At 37.2% G+C, this 21,202-nt stretch overlaps 1 protein-coding gene across 1 annotated transcript in view; it reads right to left on the reverse strand.

Annotated features, from left to right (window-relative positions):
• Positions 1–20,475, reverse strand: part of G2E3 (G2/M-phase specific E3 ubiquitin protein ligase) — a 61,376-nt gene extending 40,901 nt beyond the window's left edge. The window contains exon 1 of the mRNA XM_010374667.2: positions 20,326–20,475. The gene's annotated coding sequence lies outside the window, so the exon portion shown is untranslated. The remainder of the gene's footprint in view (positions 1–20,325) is intronic.
• Between the last annotated feature and the right edge of the window lie 727 nt (positions 20,476–21,202).

Genomic DNA, 21,202 nt, shown 5'->3' on the forward strand with positions numbered 1-21,202 from the left:
CACACCTGTAGTCCCAGCACTTTGGGAGGCTGAGGCGGGTGGATCACCTGAGGTCAGGAGTTCGAGACCAGCCTGGCTAACACGGTGAAACCCCGTTTCTACTAAAAATACAAAAAGTTAGCAGGGCATGGTGTCACGCGCCTGTAATCCCAGCTACTTGGAAGGCTGAGGCAGGAGAATTGCTTGAACTCGGGAGGTGGAGGCTGCAGTGAGCCAAGATCGCATCATTACACTCTAGCTTTGGCAACAAGAGTGAAACTCTGTCTCAAAAACAACAACAAAAAACAAAAACAATCCTTGATTAGTCTATACCATATTTGTGGCTGTTGCATTTGCCAGGATTCTATACAGGACTGCAGGCACCTGACTGTCTCATTACCTCTTCTAGTACAGTGGTGCTCAACCATTTACATACTGAAAGACATTGGTCTGTCCCTATCTCTTCACTCCCCACTAGTTACACAAATAAAAACACTTACAATCATTACTGAAATATAATTTTCCAAAAGATCAAAGAAAGGAAGACCGACATCTTAATAACATTAACGTTTCACTTTACCAAGGGTATATGAACATTTCTAGCGCACTAGAAATGTTAATGAAATTTAAGTATAATGTATGTGCAGTCTCTTGGTATTTAAGTGGAAAAGAATAAACATCTTAATGTCACTAGGTAAATATAACCTCATTTATAGTTGCAAAAACCAGTTCTCAGAAAGGTTAAACACCTGTCCAAGGTCAAGGAGTTAGTTGGTGGGAATACACTAATCCATAGCTGAGTGACTGCGGGTTACACCATGGCATTTCACATGAAAATAATGAAAGAGCACAAAAAATGATACAGAATATTATATATCAAAGAGTGAAAACCACAAATAAAAACTGTTATCAGATTTCATCAAATCTAAGACACCACAAAATGTAGGACACAGATTATTTTATGAAGACTGATTAACCAAATTAAACTGATACAATGCTTCCTTACAATTAGAATTTATATTTCATACTGACTGTAAAAAGTGTTTCGGATTTAAACATAGATTCGCTCATACGCATTTCCGTGCTTTCCTAAAAAGTCATAGTCCAAATTTCTTAAATGGCTTTGACTCTAAGCCTTTAATATTTTTTTATTCCTTACAAAATCATATTCTATGCCATCAAGATTGGTATTCTTAAAAGAATGTATAAAACAACTAAGAGCCCAGTTTTAAGGGGGCTTTGGAGTTAAGTAGGTCTAGACTACAATTTTTCCTAGCTCCACTCCACAACTATTAATGTAGGGTTAAAGGAACACTCTTGGATTTTTTTTTTCTTTCTCTTCTTTCTTTTAGAGGCACTAGTAATTCTCTACAGGTATATGATGGGGCTTTTGATGTTTATACATTCTCAAACAATAACTACAGAACTGCCTTAAGTGAACAAATTGATTGAGGATCACAAGCTATAGAACATCATTTTAAACATACTGATACATCTAAGACCAGTTCTCAATAAAACTCAGAAACAGATCCATATTTTTCCAGTCATTTTCAACAAAGACACCAAAGCAATTCAACGAGGGAAAATAAAATCTTTTAAACAAATGGTACTAGAAAGACTGAATATCTATACGGAAAGAAGTGTGTGTGTAGAAGGGGTGAGTCCATCTTAAAATTGATAAAATATAATAGGAAGATAAAATGCCCCCTCTTAAAGGACTTCTCTACAATTCAACCTTTGGTGATGAATTCAACGTATCATAAATCAATCCATACACATGAATTTATTGCAGAAAATTCCATAAACACATAATAGTACTTCACTTAGAGTAAACATAAAAAGTTTAATTTATAAAGGATGTTTTAGTCATTCGACAACACAGATTTACATCTACACTGTCATTCAACCTAGACACCACAAAATGTAGGGCATTTAAATTTTACCTAAATGCTATCCTTCTCCAAAATCCTGTACGAAATCTACTGTAACTCCATTTGGTAAGAAGCCCTGTGGTTCCTCTCCTTTGCACTCTCTCTCACTGGAGTGGGTCAATAAATTTAATTTTATCAGACTACTGGTTTATCCCTGGTGGTGTTAGGCTGACTGGGCTAGGATGAGACAAAGAATAACACAAATGGCACAAAATGAACAATTAATGAATCTAGATAAAGGATATATAGGAGTTCCTTATGCTATTCTTACAACTTTTCTCTAAGCTTGAAATTATAACAATATCAAGTTACCTAAAAGTTGAATATTCTAAAGGCAATCCATAATTCATACTTTTGATCAGTTCACATTAGCCTTCTTCCTAATCCCTAGTATGTGGAATATAACTTTTGTTTCTAACTATGAATGAAGATCACTTTATTTCAAACAAGTCTCTAAAACAAAACCTTAGCAAAAAATACTATTCACGTATTTTAGAGTTGAATTTTATAATTTGTTTTAGATGTTTTCCTTCAAGAATATGAATTTTAAGACTTCCCAAGTAGAATTTTAAAAAATGATATCTAGGTGTATATTTTAATAACAGTCCAAGTCTTAATAACAGATTGGGCTTTAGAAACAAAATAAAACCATTCCCTTCCCTGGAAAATCAACAATTTAATTAATACCTTCTGTCAAAAAGTATTCTGAGTGTCCTCCACTGCTTACTTCTACTTGATCAGTCAGTGATACACTTTCATACTTCTTCCTTCAAAAGGTAGGGCCTGCCCCTCTCCTTGATTGTAGATGTGCTTAGTGCTTGCTAACTTGCTTCAACCAAAAAGACTGTGGCAGAAATGACAATGTCATAAAAGGCATTGTGACTTCCTCCTCACTATCATGGATCACATGCTATGGAGGAAGACAGCTGCCATGTCATAAAAATGGCATACACCATGGAGACATCCAGTTGGTAAGGAATGGAGGCATTCTACCTTCTGTCATGTGAATAGACCATGTTAGAAGTGAATCCTCCAACCCCAATCAAGCCTTCATACGACTGCAATTTGGCCAACAGCCTGAGAGCAACTTCATACAAGACCCTAAACCAGAACCACACAGCAAAGCAACTCCCAAATCCCTGATCAACAGAAACTATCAGTAATTAAACATTTATTATTTAAAACCAGCAAGTTCTGGAGTTATCTGGAGTTATTTGTTATATGACAACAGATAACTAATACAAAAAAGTAAGTCAAATTCCTTCTCATTCCAGCCGGAATTTATTCAAATGGCTAACATTTGAATAAATAAACAGATCCTAACCACCCAACATTTTCTTTCCTTTTTTTTTTTTGAGATAGAGTCTCACTCTGCTGCCAGGCTGGAGTGCAGTGACACAATCTCGGCTTACTGCAACCTCTGCCTCCTGGGTTCAAGTGATTGTTCTGCCTTAGCCTCCCAAGTAGCTGGGACTACAGGCGTGCCCCACCACACCCAGCTAATTTTTATATTTTTAGTAGAGACAGGGTTTCACCATGTTGGCCAGGATGGTCTCAGTCTCTTGACCTCATCATCTGCCTGCCTCAGCCTCCCAAAGTGCTGGGATTACAGGCGTGAGCCACTGTGCCTGGCCCCATCCAACATTTTCTAAAGTGCCTAATCTTACTGAAAAAGGTGACATTGAATATACAGAAAACATGCTGGAATCAGCCACTTGAAAGAGAAATAGATTGATTTTTTTAATCTAGCATTTTTAAGAAATGAACATTCTTGCTATAGAAATGACTTGATTTAAATCACTAATCAGAAAGGTTCAACTTAGTCTGTGCATTGCATTATTCGATGTACTCTAAATTCTTTCTGTTTACAACTCAGAAATGTTGTCTTTGGATGTCCTATACATAGCAAAGAATTAATTTTTCTGATTCTGCACTGCATAATAAAACATGATGCTTGTCAGATGCATAGTTTGCAAATATTTTCTCCTATTCTGTAAGTTGTCTGTTTACTCTGTTGGTAGTTTCTTTTGCTGTGCAGAAACTCTTAAGTTTAACTAGATCCCACTTGTCAACTTTTGCGTTTGTTACGATTGGTTTTGGAGTCCTTGTCATGAAATCTTTGCCCATTCCTATGTCCAGGATGATACTGCCTAGGTTGTCTTCCAGGGTTTTATAGTTTTGGGTTTTACATTTAAGTCTTTAATCCATCTTGAGTTGGTTTTTGTGCATCGTGTTAGGAAGGGGTCCAGCTTCAATCTTCTGCATATGGCTAGCCAGTTATCCCAGCACCATTTAATAAACAGGGAGTCTTTTCCCTATTGCTTGTTTATTGTCAGTTTTGTCAAAGATCAGATGGTCGTAGATGTGCGGCCTCATTTCTGGGCTCTCTATTGTGTTCCACTGGTCTATGTGCCTGTTTCTGTACCAGTACTACGCTGTTTTGGTTACTGTAGCCTTGTAGTATGGTTTGAAGATGGGTAATGTGATGCCTCCAGCTTTGTTTTTTTTTTTTTTTGCTTAGGATTGCCTTGGCTATTTGTGCTCTTTTTTGGTTCCACATGAATTTTAAAATAGCTTTTTCTAGTTTTGTGAAGGATGTTATTGGTAGTTTGATAGGAATAACAGTGAATCTGTACATTGTTCTGGGCAGTATAGCCATTTTAATGGTATTGATTCTTCCTATCCATGAGCATGGGATGTTTTTCCATTTGTTTGTGTTTTCTCTGATTTCTTTGAGCAGTGCTTTGTAATTCTCACTGTAGAGATCTTTCACCTCCCTTGCTAGCTGTATTCCTAGGTATTTCATTCTTTCTGCAGCCACTGTGAATGGGATTGCCTTTCTGATTTGGCTCTAGGTTTGGCTGTTTTTGGCGTATAGGAATGCTAGTGATTTTTTTTTTTTTTTTTTTTTTTTTTTTGAGACGGAGTCTCGCTCTGTCGCCCAGGCTGGAGTGCAGTGGCCGGATCTTGGCTCACTGCAAGCTCCGCCTCCCGGGTTCACGCCATTCTCCTGCCTCAGCCTCCCCAGTAGCTGGGACTACAGGCGCCCGCCACCTCGCCCGGCTAGGTTTTTTGTATTTTTTAGTAGAGACGGGGTTTCACCTTGTTAGCCAGGATGGTCTCGATCTCCTGACCTCGTGATCCGCCCGTCTCGGCCTCCCAAAGTGCTGGGATTACAGGCTTGAGCCACCGCGCCCGGCCGCTAGTGATTTTTATATGCTGATTTTGCATCCTGCAACTTTGCTGAAGTTGTTTATCAGCTGGGAAAGCTTTTGGGCCAAGACTAAGGGGTTTTCTAGATACAGAATCATGTCATCTGTGGAGATAGTTTGACTTCCTCTCTTCCTGTTTGGATGCCCTTTATTTCTTTCTCTTGCCTGATTGCTCTGGCTAGGACTCCCAACACTATGTTGAAGTGGTGAGAGAGAGTATCCTTGTCTTGTGTCGGTTTTCAAGAGGAATGCTTCTCGCTTTTGCCCATCAGTATAATGTTGGCTATGGGTCTGTCACAGATGGCTCTCATTATTTTGAGGCATGTTCCTTCAATACTTAGTTTATTGAGAGTTTTTAACACAAAGGGGTGTTGAATTTCATCAAAAGCATTTATAAGGAACTTTAATTTACAAGAGAAGAACAACCCCATTAAAAAGTGGCCAAAGGATATAAGCAGATACTTCTCAAAAGAAGACATACACGTGGCCAACAAGCATATGAAAAAAAGCTCAACATCACTAATCATTAGAGAAATGCAAATCAAAGCCACAATGAGATACCATCTCACACCAGTCAGAATGGCTACTATCACAAAGTCAAAAAAATAACAGATGCGGGTAAGGTTGTGGAGAAAAGGAAACACTTATACGCTGTTGGTGGGAGTGTAAATTAGTTCAACCACTGTGGAAAGCAGTATGGCAATTCCTCAAAGAGCTAAAAGCAGAACTACCATTTTACAAAACAATCTCATTACTGGGTATATAGCCAGGGGACTATAAATCATTCTACCATAAAGATACATGCACATGAATGTTTACTGCACCACTATTCACAATAGCAAAGACGTGGAATCAGCCTAAATGCTCATCAATGACAGAACGGATAAAGAAAATGTGGTACAAATACACCATAAATGTTGCACAGCCATTAAAAAGAATAAGATCATGTCTTTTGCAGGAACATGGATGGAGCCCGAGGCTATCATCCTTAGAACAGTAACACAGGAACAAAAAACCAAATACCGCATGTTATCACTTGTAAGTGGGAGCTACATGTTAAGAACTCAAGAACACAAAGAAGGAAACAAGACACACTGGCGTCTACCTGATGCAGGAGGGTGGGAGGAGGGCGAGGAGCAGAAAAGATAACTATTGGCTATTGGGATTAAAACCTGGGTGATGAAATAGTATGTGCAACAAATCCCTGTGACATGTTGTTTACCTGTGTAACAAACCTTCACATGTACCCCCAAACCTAAAAAAAAATGAACTGTATTTTATTTACTACAAATGCATGAAGGATCCTGGTCTGTATCCTGTACTGGGGAACAAAACTGCTCCAAAGGATGTCATTGAGGCAATTGACCAAAACAATATATTGTTGAAAGTATTGTATTTATGCTAAGTTTCCTGAAATTGGTATCCATACTTAGGTTATTTAGTAGACTATCGCTGTTCTTAGGAAATACTGAAGTATTAAAGGGTAGGGGGACCATATACATGCAACCTACTCTCCAACGGTTCAGAAAAGGGAAAGTACATGCAAATGTACAACACTGCAGAATGATAAAGTGAATGTGGAAAATAATAAAAAGTGGTTAATCTAAGTAAGGGCATATGTAGTTCTTTGTACTTTTCTTGCAACTTTCCTGTAACTTTAGAATTATTTCAAAATAAAAAAGGTTTAAAAATAATTGAATTAAAACTAATATAAAACATTCCCAAAAATTTCAAGATCAAGACTAACCCAGTGTGATGGTTAATTTTATGTGTTATCTTTACCAGGCCACAGGATGCCCAGATAACTGGTTAAATTTACGTCTGGATGTGTCTGTGACAGTGTTTCTGGAAAAGATCAGCATTTGAACTGGTGAACTAAGTAAAGCAGATGGCCATCCTCAGTGTGGGTAGACATTAGCTAGTCCACTGAGGGCCTGAATAAAACCAGAAGGCAGAAAAAGGTTAAATTTGCTCTCTGTCTGACTGCTTGAGGTAGGACACCAATCTTCCGTCCTTGGTGTTCCTGGTTTTCAGGCCTTCGTATCGGAACTGGCACCTATACCATCAGCTCTTTGGCTCCAGACATTCAAACTACACTGCAGGACTTTCCTGGGTTTCCAGTTTGCAGACAATGGGGCTGCTCACACTACATAATCATGTGAGTCAGTACCTTATAAAGTAATCCTTCCCTCTCCTTCTCTTCACACACACACACACACACACACACACACACACACACACACACACACACACAAATGTATATCCTATTGTTTCTGTTTCTCTGGAGAACTGTGACTAATACACCCATGCTACTTCGGGATAGATAGTTAATACACTTCAGGTGCTCCTACAAATTTGGAGACAAAAAAAATACTCTTAAAGATTCGTTAGTTACTTGGGTTCACAGTAACAGCAAAGATAAAATTAGAAGAAAGACATGGAATGGTAGAGGTTAAAAGCTATTAGAATTTTTTTTCATGAATCAATTATTCACATTCTAGGAACTATATATATCTCAAAAATGTACATAAAAGCCAGGCACAGTGGTATGTACCTGTAGTCCCAGCTACTTGAGAGGCTGAAGCAGGAGGATTGCTTGAGCCCAGGAATTTGAGTTCACCTTGAGCAACACAGTGAGACCTCCATGAAAAAAAAAAAAAAAAGTACATAAAACATCAATATGATCTTCAATATTTTTTAACTATAAATTATTACAAAAAGTAGCATAGTATAGTAGAAACAGCATTGAAGGTATGAAGTTTAGACTTTCCTTCATGTTCTATATATTTTTTCCTGAGACCTCAGCCTCAATTTTATCATCCCTCAAGCTAGAAGCTAATTACAGGTTATTGTAAGAATTAGAAGCAACACATAAATGCCACGAGAGTACCTGGCAAATTTAGTCAATCATCGGTAGTTTTTCTTTTAATTAAAAAAAAAAAGGATAATATATCTTAACTGGGTTTATCTTAGAAATATAAGATTAGATATCATCTGAAAATTAAAGTAATACACCATGTTAATAAAATAAAGGGGAAAAAAGTATTATCATCTCAATAGATGCAGAAAGAGCATCTGACAAAATTCAACAACCAATCATGATAAAACTGTAAAACAAACCAGAAACAGACGGGAATTTTCTCAACCTAATAATAAAGGGCATCTACAGATGTGCATTAATTTCCACATTGTACTGTGAGGCAATCTCAACAGATACAAAAGGGCATCTGTCAAATGTCAATATCCAATCATAACAAAACTGTAAAGTAAACTGTGGGTAAAATAAATTTTTTCAACCTAGCAAAGGGAATCCACAAATGTTCACCTTAATCTCTGATTCAACAGTGTACTACAAGGGAAAAAAAGACAAAACTGTGAAGGATGAAGTAAAACTGTTTTCACATATGGTCATCTACATAGAAAATCCTACCAACACATTTACAAGAATAAGTGACTTTAACAAGTTCTAATGAAACAAGGCAAATTTGTATAGCAGCAAGAATTAATCAGAAAATTAGAGAACAATTCTATTCGCAATGGGTAAAAACTTAGTAAAAGATATGCAAAAAGACTACACTCTGAAAAGCTACAAAACATTGCTGAGAGAAATGAAAGATCAATCCCAACCAAAACCCCCCAGCAGGTTTTTTTTTTTTTTTTTAAGAAACTGGCATGCTGATTCTAAAACCTATATAAAAATGCGAAGACCTTGTAATAGCAAAAACGTTTTTAAAAAGAAAAAGTCAGTGGTCTCCAACTATGTGATTTCATGCCTTCTTATACAGCTATATTAATCAAGACAGACATATAGCTCAATAGAACATAAGGGAAAAGTCAGATATATAGCTCAATAGAACACCAGGGAAAGGCCAGAAACAGACCCAGACAATTGCTTTTCAACAAAGATACCAAGGTAATTCACTGTATTCAAATGGTATTCTATTCAATAAATAGTATTGAAATAACTTAATGTTTTGGGCAGAGGGTGGGGGAAGAACATTGACCTCATATATTAAAACTTAATTCAAATTGGATCACAAGAAAAAAAACTTCTAAAAGAAAACACAGGGAAGATTCTTCATGATCTTGGGGTTTGGCAAAGATTTCTGAGGAAACTGAATCACAGAAAACACTGATGAATTAAACATCAAAATTAACAACTTTCTAATCAAAAGACATAGTTAAGCAAGGAAAAAGGCAAAACACAGATGGGGAATAAACACTGGCAAAACATATATCTGACAAAGGATTTATATCCATAATGTATAAAGAATGCTTACAACTCAAACAGAAGACATCACAATAAAATGAACAAAATGGACAAAAGATTTGACCAGACACTTAAAAAAAAAAAAAAAAAAACCAACATAGCCAACAAGCAAAAGAAAATATGAACATGACTGGTTATAAAGGAAATGCAAATTAAAATAGAAAAAAAAAAACACTACAACACCCACAAGAATACTTAAGTCTCACAAAAAATGAACTCAAAATGAATTACAGTTCTAAATACAAAATGTAAAACTACAAAATGTAAAACTATAAAATTTCTAGAAAAAACACACAGGAGAAAATTTCTGTGACTTTATGTTACATAAGATTTCTTAGATACAATACCAAAAGCACAAGACAAAAAAAGACAAACTACACTTAAAGTTAGTATCATCTGCTCACCAAAAGACACTGTTAAGAGAATAAGACAAGCCTCAGACTGAGAAAGTATTTGCAAATCATCATCTGATAAAGGACTTAGTTAGAGCCACAATATATTTTTTGAAAAACTCTTCAAACTCAGTAATACAGAACACATCAACAAAAATGGTGGAGCAAGGGGCTCTGCAGGTCTGTACTTCCCTAGAAACACAGAATAACCTGGCAAAAAACTCACAATCAACAATGTCTCAACAAATAGAGAATGTCAATAAAGAAGCAGAAATGATAAAAAAGGAAATAGAAATTCTGCAGCTGTAAAGTATAATAACTGAAATAATAAATTCATTACAGAGGTTTAATAGCACGTTTGAGCAGGCAGGAGAAAGAATCAGTGAACTTGAAGACAGGTTAGTTGAAATTATCCAGACTGAAGAGCAGGAAGAAAAAAAATGAAAAAGAAACAGAGCCCAAGAGACTACGAGATACTATCAAGCATACCAATATATGCTTAACGGGAGTCCAAGAAGGACCACAGAAAATGGAACAGAAAGAATGTTTGAAGAAATAATAGCCAAAACCTTCCCAAATTTCATGTAAGACTGAAATCTATACATGTAAGACTTCAATCTATACATTTTTTTAAGAAGCTCAAGATCTTTAATCAGGACAAATTCTAGGAGTTCCACAATGAGACACAGTATAGTCCAACTGACAAAAACAAAGACAAAGAATCTTGAAAGCAGCAAGAAAGAAGTGATTAACACATACAAAATATCCCCAGTAAGATTAAGAGCCAATTTCTCATTAGAAACCATAGAGTTCCAGAAGACAGTGAGATGACACATTTAAAGTGCTGAAAGACAGGAAAAAAACCCAAACCTGTCAGCAAAGAATCCTATCTGCAGCAAAACTATGTTTCAATAGTGAAGATCAGTACACATACTCACATGGGAGGCAGGCAAGTAAACAAATATTTCACATACATGCAGTGTAGTCTTATAGAGGTGGTGATATTATAACGTAATTGTGAAAGATAAATATGCTGAGCAGACAAGGCAGAAAAAGCATTCTAAGTAGAGTGTGCACAAAGGGACAACAGCATGTGAAAGCCCGGGATGTCTGGGGCATGTCAGGAATTTCTTCTGGAAGTTGCTCTTGCTGATTCTGCCATTTGGTTGGATTATATAAATCTCCTTGGATTGGATAATGAGACAGTAATATAATCCTCCCCTTCACCAGCTGGTCCTAACCCTGACCCAGTGGGCAGCTCTTATTCCAGTCCTAGCCCCTTCCACTGACCAAGTCAGGCTCTAAATAACCAGCCCAATCCAAACTACCCTTCTTAAAGCAGGTGGCATCTTTTTTTCTACAGTTCAGGCCATAAAGGCTATTCTGTCACAGCTGCCACAGGACCAGGTCTTCTTCCGTCTAAAAAAAATAAGGCCTCAGTTATATCTTAACAGGACAATGTATCTGCTACCTTATGTGACAGAGCAATTAAACTCTAAGATTCTAGACAGGACCCACGCAGAGGAACACGGTAGAAAGAACACTACACTTGAATCATACATTTTGTGTTTGAACTCCTGGCTCTGCCTTGTGTCCAATGGAGATGATAATACTTACCTATTAGGGTTCTTATACATAAAGTAGAACAAGTCATTCGATGGAGAGAAGGAAGGGTGAAAGGAATTCAGAAAGAGCAGAAGTTTCTGAGATCAAGAAAGACCATAAAGTTTCTAGGTCCCTAACTGTTAATGGTGGTTATCCCTGGGAAGAGAGAATGGGGTAGGGGCTTTTTCTTTTAATTTCTTATAAATTTTGGCATTGTTTGAATTTTTTTTTACAATGAACATAATTTTGTACTTAAAATTTATTTGGCACATATATTATACCTCAATAAAAAGTTTCTTAAAAGTTTACATTATATTCTTTGGAAAATCATCCAGGAGACAGATAAGAATGGCTGTTTCTCAGGTCTGGTAGACCTGGGGTCTAGTGTGAAAGGGAATTTTTTAGTAGATCTACTAGAGATGCTAATGGGACACCAGACAGTAACTCAAAGTCATATGAGGAAATAGAAACACCAGTAAAGGTAACTACAGAAGTAAATATATAAGCCAGTAGTATTATTGCACTTTTGGTAATTCTCTTTTTTCTATGTAATTTAAAAGAAAAACATGTAAAATAAATATAAAGCAATGTTATTGGACACATTATGTATAAATGTAAAATTAGCAAAAAATATAAAAATGTAATTTGACACAGTAACATTTAGGAATAAGGATGAGATAAACAGAAGTGTAATTTTTGTATGCTATGAAAGCTAAGTGGGTACTAATTCAAACTAGGTTGTTATAAGTTTAAGATATTAATTGTAATCCCCAAGATAGCCACTAAGAATATAACTAAAAAATACGTGCAGAAAAGGTAATGAGAAGGGAATAAAAATGATACACTATACAAATCAAGTCAACAAAAGGCAATAATGAAGGACATGAGGAACAGAAAACATATGACATATAGAAAACAAATACTAAAATGGCAGAAATTCTTCTTTAACAGTAATTAAATGTAAATGAATTACGCTCTTCAATTAAAAGGCAAAGGTTGACAGAATGAATTTTTTTTAAATCCATACATACACTATCTACTAGAGTCAAGCTACAGATCACAAAACACAAATAGATGGAAAGTAAAGGGACAGAATAAGATACTTCATACAAACAGTAATCAAAAGTAAGCTTGGGCGTTTATACTAATATCAGACAAAATAGGTTTTAAGTTGAAGATTGTTAAAGGACTCAAAGGACATTAAAGACTGACTAAAAAGCTCAATCCATTAAGACATGACAATTATAGAAGACATGACATCAAGAAGACATGACAATTATAAACACAAACCCACCTAATAAGAGCCCCAAAATATATGAGGCAAAATTTGACAGAAATGAAAGGAGAAATAGTTTAGACTTAACAGACATATACACCCTACAACAACAGAATGAAAAATTCTTCTCAAATGCACGTGGAACAATATCCATGGACAACCATATGTTAGACCACAAAATAATACATTTTACAAGACTGAAATCACACAAAATATCTTCTCCAATGACTACAGAATGAAACCAGAAATCAGTAAGAAAAGGAAAACTGGAAAATTGAGAAACATATGCAGATTAAATAACACAACTTTAAATAGACAAAACGTCAAAAAAGAAATCACAAGGGAAATTAGAAAATACTTAGAGACAAATAAAATCAAGCCCCCAAAACAATGTCTCAACTTTTTGCCCAAAGAAACTAGAAAAAGACCAAACTAAACCCAAAGCTAGCAGAAGGAAGGAAATAATTTAGAGTCCAGATAACATAATAAAAAATTTTTAAATTGAGAATCAATGAAATAAAAATTGCTTGAAAAGATCGACAAAATTGAAAATGTTTAGTTAGATGAGCCAGAGAAAAAAGAAGACTCAAATTACTAAATCAGAAGAAATCAAATTGGGACACTGCTACAGACCTAATAGAAATAAAAAGAATTAAATGGGACTATTACGAACAATTGTACTCTAAGAAGTTAGTTAACAAATTAAAACAATAGGTTAAATAAACAAAAAGTGACAAGAAGAAATAGAAAATTTCAACAAATCTACAAACAAGGGATTGAATCACTAACGAAAAACTTCCCAACAAATAAAAGTCCTAGCCCAGGCCGGGCGCGGTGGCTCAAGCCTGTAATCCCAGCACTTTGGGAGGCCGAGACGGGCGGATCACGAGGTCAGGAGATCGAGACCATCCTGGCTAACACGGTGAAACCCCATCTCTACTAAAAATACAAAAACTAGCGGGCGCCTGTAGTCCCAGATACTCGGGAGGCTGAGGCAGGAGAATGGCGTAAACCCGGGAGGCGGAGCTTGCAGTGAGCTGAGATCTGGCCACTGCACTCCAGTCCGGGCGACAGAGCGAGACTCCGCCTCAGAAAAAAAAAAATCCTAGCCCAGATGGGTTCACTGGTGAACCCTATTAAACCTTTTTTTTTTTATCCCCCCGAGACGGAGTCTCACTCTGTCGCCCAGGCTGGAGTACAGTGGCGCTATCTCGACTCACTGCAACCTCCGCATCCCGGGTTAAAGCAATTCTCCTGCCTCAGTCTCCCGAGTAGCTGAAACCCTACTAAACCTTTAAAGAAAAATTGGCACCCATTCTTTCTCAAACCCCTCCTAAAGATATGAGGACACTTCCTAACTCATTTTATGAAGCCACCAATACCCTGATACCAAAGCCAGAAAAAGACATCACAGAAAAGAAAACTACAAGCCAATATCTCTTATGAACATAGATGCATATATCCTTAACAAACTGCCAGCAAACTGAATTCTGATAAAGAAAATTTTGTACCACAATCAAGTGGGATTTATCCCAGAAATGCAAAGGTGGTTCAACATATGGAAATCAATCAATATAATATAGCATTTTAATTGAGAAAAAGGAAAAGGTCACATGCTCATCTCAATAGATGCAGAAAAAGCATCTGACAAAATACAATACTCAATGATAAATACACTCAAACATTTAGGAATATAAGGGAACTTCCTCAGCATCTATGGAAAAACCTGTAATTAACAAAATTATTGGTGAAAGACTGCACACTTTCCACCTAAGATCTGTAACAAAACAAAGACACACACTTCCACCACTTCTACTCAACACTGAACCAGAAGGTCTATTCAGAATAATAAAGCAAGAAAGCAAGAAGTAACTCTATTCAAAGAAGGCATGATCTTATATGTAGAATTTCCTAGAGAATTCACAAAAAACTGTTAGAGCTACTAAACGAATTCAGCTAAGTTACAGGATGCAAGATCAACACAAAAATATCAGTTGTATTTCTATACAACAATGAACGATTCAAAAAGGAAATTAAGTAAACAAATCCAGTTACAATAGCATAAAAATTACTTAGTAATAAATTTAACCCTGGTGGTGCAAGATTTGTGCACTGAAAACTACAAAACAGTGCTGAAAGAAATTAAAGAACCCTAAATAAATGAAAAGACATTTTGCATCCATGGGTTGAAAAACTGTATCATTAAGATGGTTATACTCCCCAAAGCAATTTATAGATTTAATACAATTCCTGTCAAAATCCCAATGGCCTTTTTTGCAGGAATGGAAAAGTTAAGCCTAAACTGCAAGGAATCCTGAATAGTCAAAATGATCCCCAAAAAGAAAAAGCTGGAAGATTCAAATTTTCCAATTCCAAACTTACTACAAATCCACAGTAATCAAGACAATGTGGTACTGGCACAAGGACAGACATACATATCAATGGAAAAGAAGAAAGAGTCAATAAATAAACTCACATTCTCTATAGTAAACTGATTTTCAATAAGGGTGCCAAGACCACTAAATGGGAAGAAAACAGTCTCTTCAACAAATGGTCCTAGGACGACCAGATAACCATGTAAAAAGGAATGAAGTTGGCTGGGTGTGGTGGCTCACGCCTGTAATCCCAGCACTTTGGGAGGCCGAGGCAGGCAGATCACGAGCTCAGGAGATCGAGACCATCCTGGCTAACGTGGTGAAACCCAGTCTCTACTAAAAATACAAAAAAACTAGCCGGGTGTGGTGGTGGGTGCCTATAGTCCCAGCTACTTGTGAGGCTGAGGCAGGAGAACGGCGTGAACCCAGGAGGTGGAGCTTGCAGTGAGCCGAGATTGCACCATTGCACTTCAGCCTGGGTGACAGAGCGAGACTCCATCTCGAAAAAAAAAAAAAAAAAAAAAAAAAAAGGAATGAAGTTGAACCCCTACCTCACACGCATTAAAAAAATCAACTCGAAATGGATCAAGACCTAAATGTAAAAGACGGAACTATAAATCTCTTAAATGAAAATCTAGGGGTAAATTTTCATGACCTTGTATTTGGCAATGGTTTCTGAGATATGACAACAAAAGCACAAGAACAAGAAAATAATAAATTGAACTTTACCAAAATATAAAACTTATGCATCTAATGACAATCTACAGAATGGGAAAAAATATTCAGAAATCATATAACCTGATAAGGGTCTAGTACCTAGAATACATTAGAAACTCTTACAATGCGACAATAAAAAGACAAGTAATCCAACTTAAAAATGAACAAAATATCTGAATAGACAGTTCTCCAAAGAAAATATTCAAATGGCCAACAAGCACATGAAAAAACGCTCATTATATTAGTGATAGGTAAATCAAAGCCACAATGAAATACCACTCCACGTCTACTACGGTAGCTATAATAATTATTTTTACAAACTAAAATAGTAAGTGTTAACAATGATATGGAGAAATTAGAACCCTTACATATTGCTCGTGGGAAAGTGAAATGATGCAGCAAGGATGGAAAACAGTTTGGCAATTCCACAACACATTAAACAAGACTACCATATCACCCAGCAATTCCATTAGGTATATAACCAAAAGAATTGAAATGTTTCAATTCAAACAAAAACTTGCATACATATATTCATAGCAGCACTATTCACAAAAGATATCACAAAGGTCAATACTTTATTTGTGACAACTAAAAACTGTAACAATGGTATATGGATAAAACAAACTGTGGTATATTCATACAAGAGAATACATTTACTAAATCTCATTGCACTACACCCCTAAAATGGGTGACTTTTATTGCATACAAATTGTATACCAGATACTTGTTTAAAAGTTAACAATTTTTATTTAAAACAAAAAGATAAGTGTAAGATAAAAAGCAGTGGCTGGGTACGGTGGCTCACGCCTGTAATCCCAGCACTTTGGGAAGCCTAGGCGGGCAGATCACCTGAGGTCAGGAATTTGAGACCAACCTGACCAACACGGCGAAACCCTGCCTCTACTAAAATCACAAAAATTAGCTGGGCGTGGTGGCAGCTGCCTGTAATCCACTACTCGGGAGGGTGAGACAGGAGAATCACTGGAACTGGACAGGCGGAGGTTGTAGTGAGTCAAGATCGCACCACTGCATTCCAGCCTGGCCAACAGAGTGAGACTCCGTATCACTCACACACACACACACACACACACACACACAGGCAACAAAGTTACAAGTTTACATTAAGTTATAAATATATAATTAGTCCTCAGGAAACAGGTGTCATCCTCCCCTACCCTGCCCCACCCTGACACCCATTGGCTCCACATGTCCATTTTCATGTTTCTTCATGATTCCACTGTCATAGCAACACATAAGACCTTTCCAGCTTGGCTTCCAATAGTCTTGTGATATCCCAACTCCAAAATCAAGAAATCACATGAATGGTCTAGCCTGCATCAGATAGGCAGCTCCGATACAAATACCTGTACCACTTTTGTTGGGGAAGTGGTACGGAATGGGCTTTATGTTCCTTAGACCAACCCTACCCACTGGTCATGAGAATGATGTCCCTACATTGTTGGACAGGTGTTTATAAAGAAAAGCTGTGGGCAAGGAGATTAGGTAACTAACTGTCTTAACTGTTCAAACTGAAAAGGAAAAGTTTTCTGTTTTTTAATTCCTAACATTTTGAATTAAGATATTTCTTATTACACCTAACATATACCACCCTTATAATTAAAAAAAAAAAAAAAAAAAAAAAAAAACTGTACCAAGAGGAAGTTAAGTATTTTAAAAACACATTTTAAAAATTACTAAATCTTTTGGTGCCTCAGTTTCTTCATCTTAATACAGACATAATAAAATAGTTGTGAGGATTAAGTGAGAAAATATGCATAAAGCATTTTAAATTCATGAATATTAACAACATTGCTCCTGATTTTTTCCCACTTGAAATGTCTTCTGAGCCTATAATTTCAATACTTATTTTTCCATATTAAGTTTATAAACCATATGCTATCACTAAAATCTCTACTAAACTACAAAGAATTATATGCTATAACCTCAGAAAAAAGCCAAGCCTTAAAAAAAAAAAAAAAAAAAGCAACAACTTTTTTCGGTCATTAACCCAAGACAAAATGTGTCAAATTGTTAAAATAATAAGTACTCACAAACATACACAGTTTTAGAGTATCATGACACTCACTGTTCTGCACTGTGCACTGTAGACATAAAAATTAAAAGGACAAGGGCAGTCTTGCACTATATATTTATAAGCAAATTGCACCGACGAAGAAGCATGGCCTGGAGAAGTCTTTAAACCCATTTGAGTAAAATCTTATGGGGAAATAAAAAGGCCAATGGCTAAATATGTATAAATATGTAGTAAGAGACAGATTTGGAGGATTCTAGCAGTATTGATGGAACATCAGCAGGTTGGAAGAGAGTGGCATAATATTATGAAGATGGTCCTTGGGAAGAGAAGTTGGTACCAGACTCCGAAGGGCTCTGTAAATAAAAAGGAAAGCTAAGAAATTTGAATTATATATGGTAGACAATGGGAAGCCATCAGAGATTTTTATGGAGCAACATCTGGAGGGTGACTGAAGAGAGGCAAGAAATACTACTTTTTTAAAAAAGCATAAACTTTTGAGTTAAATCTAATTTCCGACTTCAGTTCCAATGTGTTATCAGTTGTGTGAGAACAAATTACTGAGCCACTCTTAGCCTGTTTTCTTATTTAAAGATAATAACTACCTCAGCGATATTGTAGAGATTAATCAATGTATGTGATGCGGTTTTTACAGTTTAGTAACTCAATGTAATTGGAGACTTATGTATCATTTGCTATGTGGCACACACTATTCTAAAGTCTTTGTATATATTAACTCATTCAACCCTCACAATAAATCTACAAAGTAGGTAACCCTATTATATGGTAAAGGGAAATGAAGCACAGAAAGGTTAAACAGCTTGCTAAGGGTCACCTAGCTATCAAGTGGTGGAGATGGGCTTCAAACCAAGGCAATCTGGCCCCAGTTCCAGGTCTTTAATCAACACATTATAATCCCTCTCTAGGAAAGATCAAATCAGTGTTTTTAAAACTCACAGAATTTTCTAACCTTTCAGTTAAATATGCAGACTCTTCAATGTCATCCTCCAGACCTACTGATTCGGAATCTGAGATCTGGAGTGCAAGAATCAGTATTGAACAAATCCTTCAAGGTAATGTATACACAATAAATTCTGAAACTCACTGATTTAAGAAAGAGCAAAAATTCAATGAAAATAATACAGGTAGAAAAAAAAGAAAGAGATTAGGATATAGCGATCAATTTTTAAAAATTACCATTTGTTGACAGCACTCAATTGAGCAGAAAGGCTTAGAGAAGTATAGCCAATGTCTTTGTTACAAAGACACTATATGAAAAATGCTCATATTTTAACTATCCTAAACACCGAGTATTTACATCTATTCTTCCTGGCTAACACTTAAAACAAAAGTTCAATAGCAGGAAGAATGGGTGTGCTGGAATAGCCAGCACTGGAGGAAGGAATGTCTTTATTCTGATTATTATGAAGTCCTACTTTAAAAAGATATTTATACATTTACATGGTACAATATCCTGGTGTTAAAATCTTAAGAGGAACTTAAAATATCTTTTCGTATTCAGCTACACAAAACTGACGATTTTTAATAAAGATATAAAACTTGTACACATTTAAAGTTCCCATTTATAGTTTACGTTTATGGCACACTTTTAAACCATTCCAGAAGGCATGACTTTACTACTGGGTTAGACAGAGTTCCATATTTCAGATAGTTCATCAGTAAAAATAAAAAAGCCCAAAATAATAAAACCCAAAGAAAACAGACGCTCAAAGCATTAGTGGAGTACTTCCAAAAAGACTCCATAATAACCCAGTTGGCCAATGAATGAGGGAGGCGAAAAGGCAGAGCGGTGGAACTAAACCTTATCCCTATTGTTTGCAAACTAAGACCCTAGAGAATCACCACCGCTGTTACTATAGCCTGTTTAAATGAGCAAGAGTCTCGGATTTTTGCGGTACATGAAAAATGTCAACTGTGAAAGAAAAATATCCGGGTTTTAAATACAAAGGATACTCGAATTTCAGTTTAAATGCCACCCAGGCATTTCAAAGACTGTCACTTTCCTGCAGTCCAGAGTTAATCAAGGTTTTCCGGGTATCTCTCTTAGTAGGAACTCGGAGCCACGTAGAGCATCTTTTCATTCTAAACCTGCCCCAATCTTCCATCTTTCATAAAAAGAGATTTGTTTAAACGTGGCAACGCTTTCACAATGAGATTTAACGACTGTTGAAGCTTCAGCATTCGAGTCGAATTGGTGGATATAATAAACTACGGGTTAAAAAAAAGCCACGGAGGATGCGTATAAACAAGGTTTACTCGTTGGGGACCGGCAGGGCCTCCGAATCCTCAACACTGAGGGCTGGCTGGTGTGCGCAACAGTCGAGAGCGCTGATCGGCAAACGCCCCCAGTGCCCCGAATACCCAAAGTCTCCAGGCCCGGACCCAGCACCAGACGTCCCCAAAACCACTGCGAGGCTCCTGCTGCGCCGTCCGGCCTCCTGACACCCTGTCCCACCCCACGGTCCCGCTTCTCACTCTGGAACGCTCTGCGTCTTCCCATTCCCCATTTACTCACCAAGGCGAGCTGGGCAGAAGTTCCAGAGCGTCAGTGCCACTTTTCCCGGCCCGCTCTGCGTCGCCGCAAGCCGATCGCGAGCAGCCACATTCAACGGCCCACAGGATTCAAATTCGCCCACTTCCGCTCGCAAACCCGGAAAGAGCGGTCAGCCCCGCCCCCGGGGGCGGAACCCTAGGAGGCGCTGGTTGTGTGGAAGGGTTTTTGCGCTCCCGCCCTGCTGCCCGGAGGTAACCTGGCTGTGTAGCCTTGGCTTGTTTGTTTTGTCTGGTCTCTCTCCCTATTTAGGAGCTCAGAAAAACTCCGCGCGCGGGGTCGTTGTTTCCGCCTATTTGCTCTTGAGGGAATCCTCTTGTTTCAGAAATGGACAGAGATGTGCTGAAGTTTCGTCACCTTCGAGGAATGGGGCTAATGAAAGCACGAACCGAGCCGGGAGGGTTTTATCTTTCCCTTCATCCTTGAGGAAGCAGCAGCAGCAGCAAGAAGGAAAACAAACAAACCCTCCAAATACTTAGTGCAGCCTTTCCTGGGCCTCCTTAGTCCTATCCCGGCACAGTCAGGGCTTTTAATTTCTTTCTGTCCCGGGTTTGGGGAAAACAAAAAGCCAAGTTCACCCGTATTCAGCCAAAAGTTCAAAATAAATGGTCTGACCAATTCCTGGTCTCAAATAAACTATTTGATGGTAAGTGTTAGAAGGCAATAAATTTTATTTCCCCCCTCTGAATTAAGGGCTCACTTTACGAGATTATTAAATATTGTCCTGTGAGATTATTGAAACAACAATATCTTTTCCTTTATCGAGGACAACAGTATATCTTTCATCCAAAACCTCTTAAGCTTCTGAAGAGACATCTATCTGGAAACTTCCAGAAACTAA

Source organism: Rhinopithecus roxellana, chromosome 5 (assembly GCF_007565055.1).
Source record: "Rhinopithecus roxellana isolate Shanxi Qingling chromosome 5, ASM756505v1, whole genome shotgun sequence".
NCBI classification, from domain to species: domain Eukaryota; kingdom Metazoa; phylum Chordata; class Mammalia; order Primates; family Cercopithecidae; genus Rhinopithecus; species Rhinopithecus roxellana.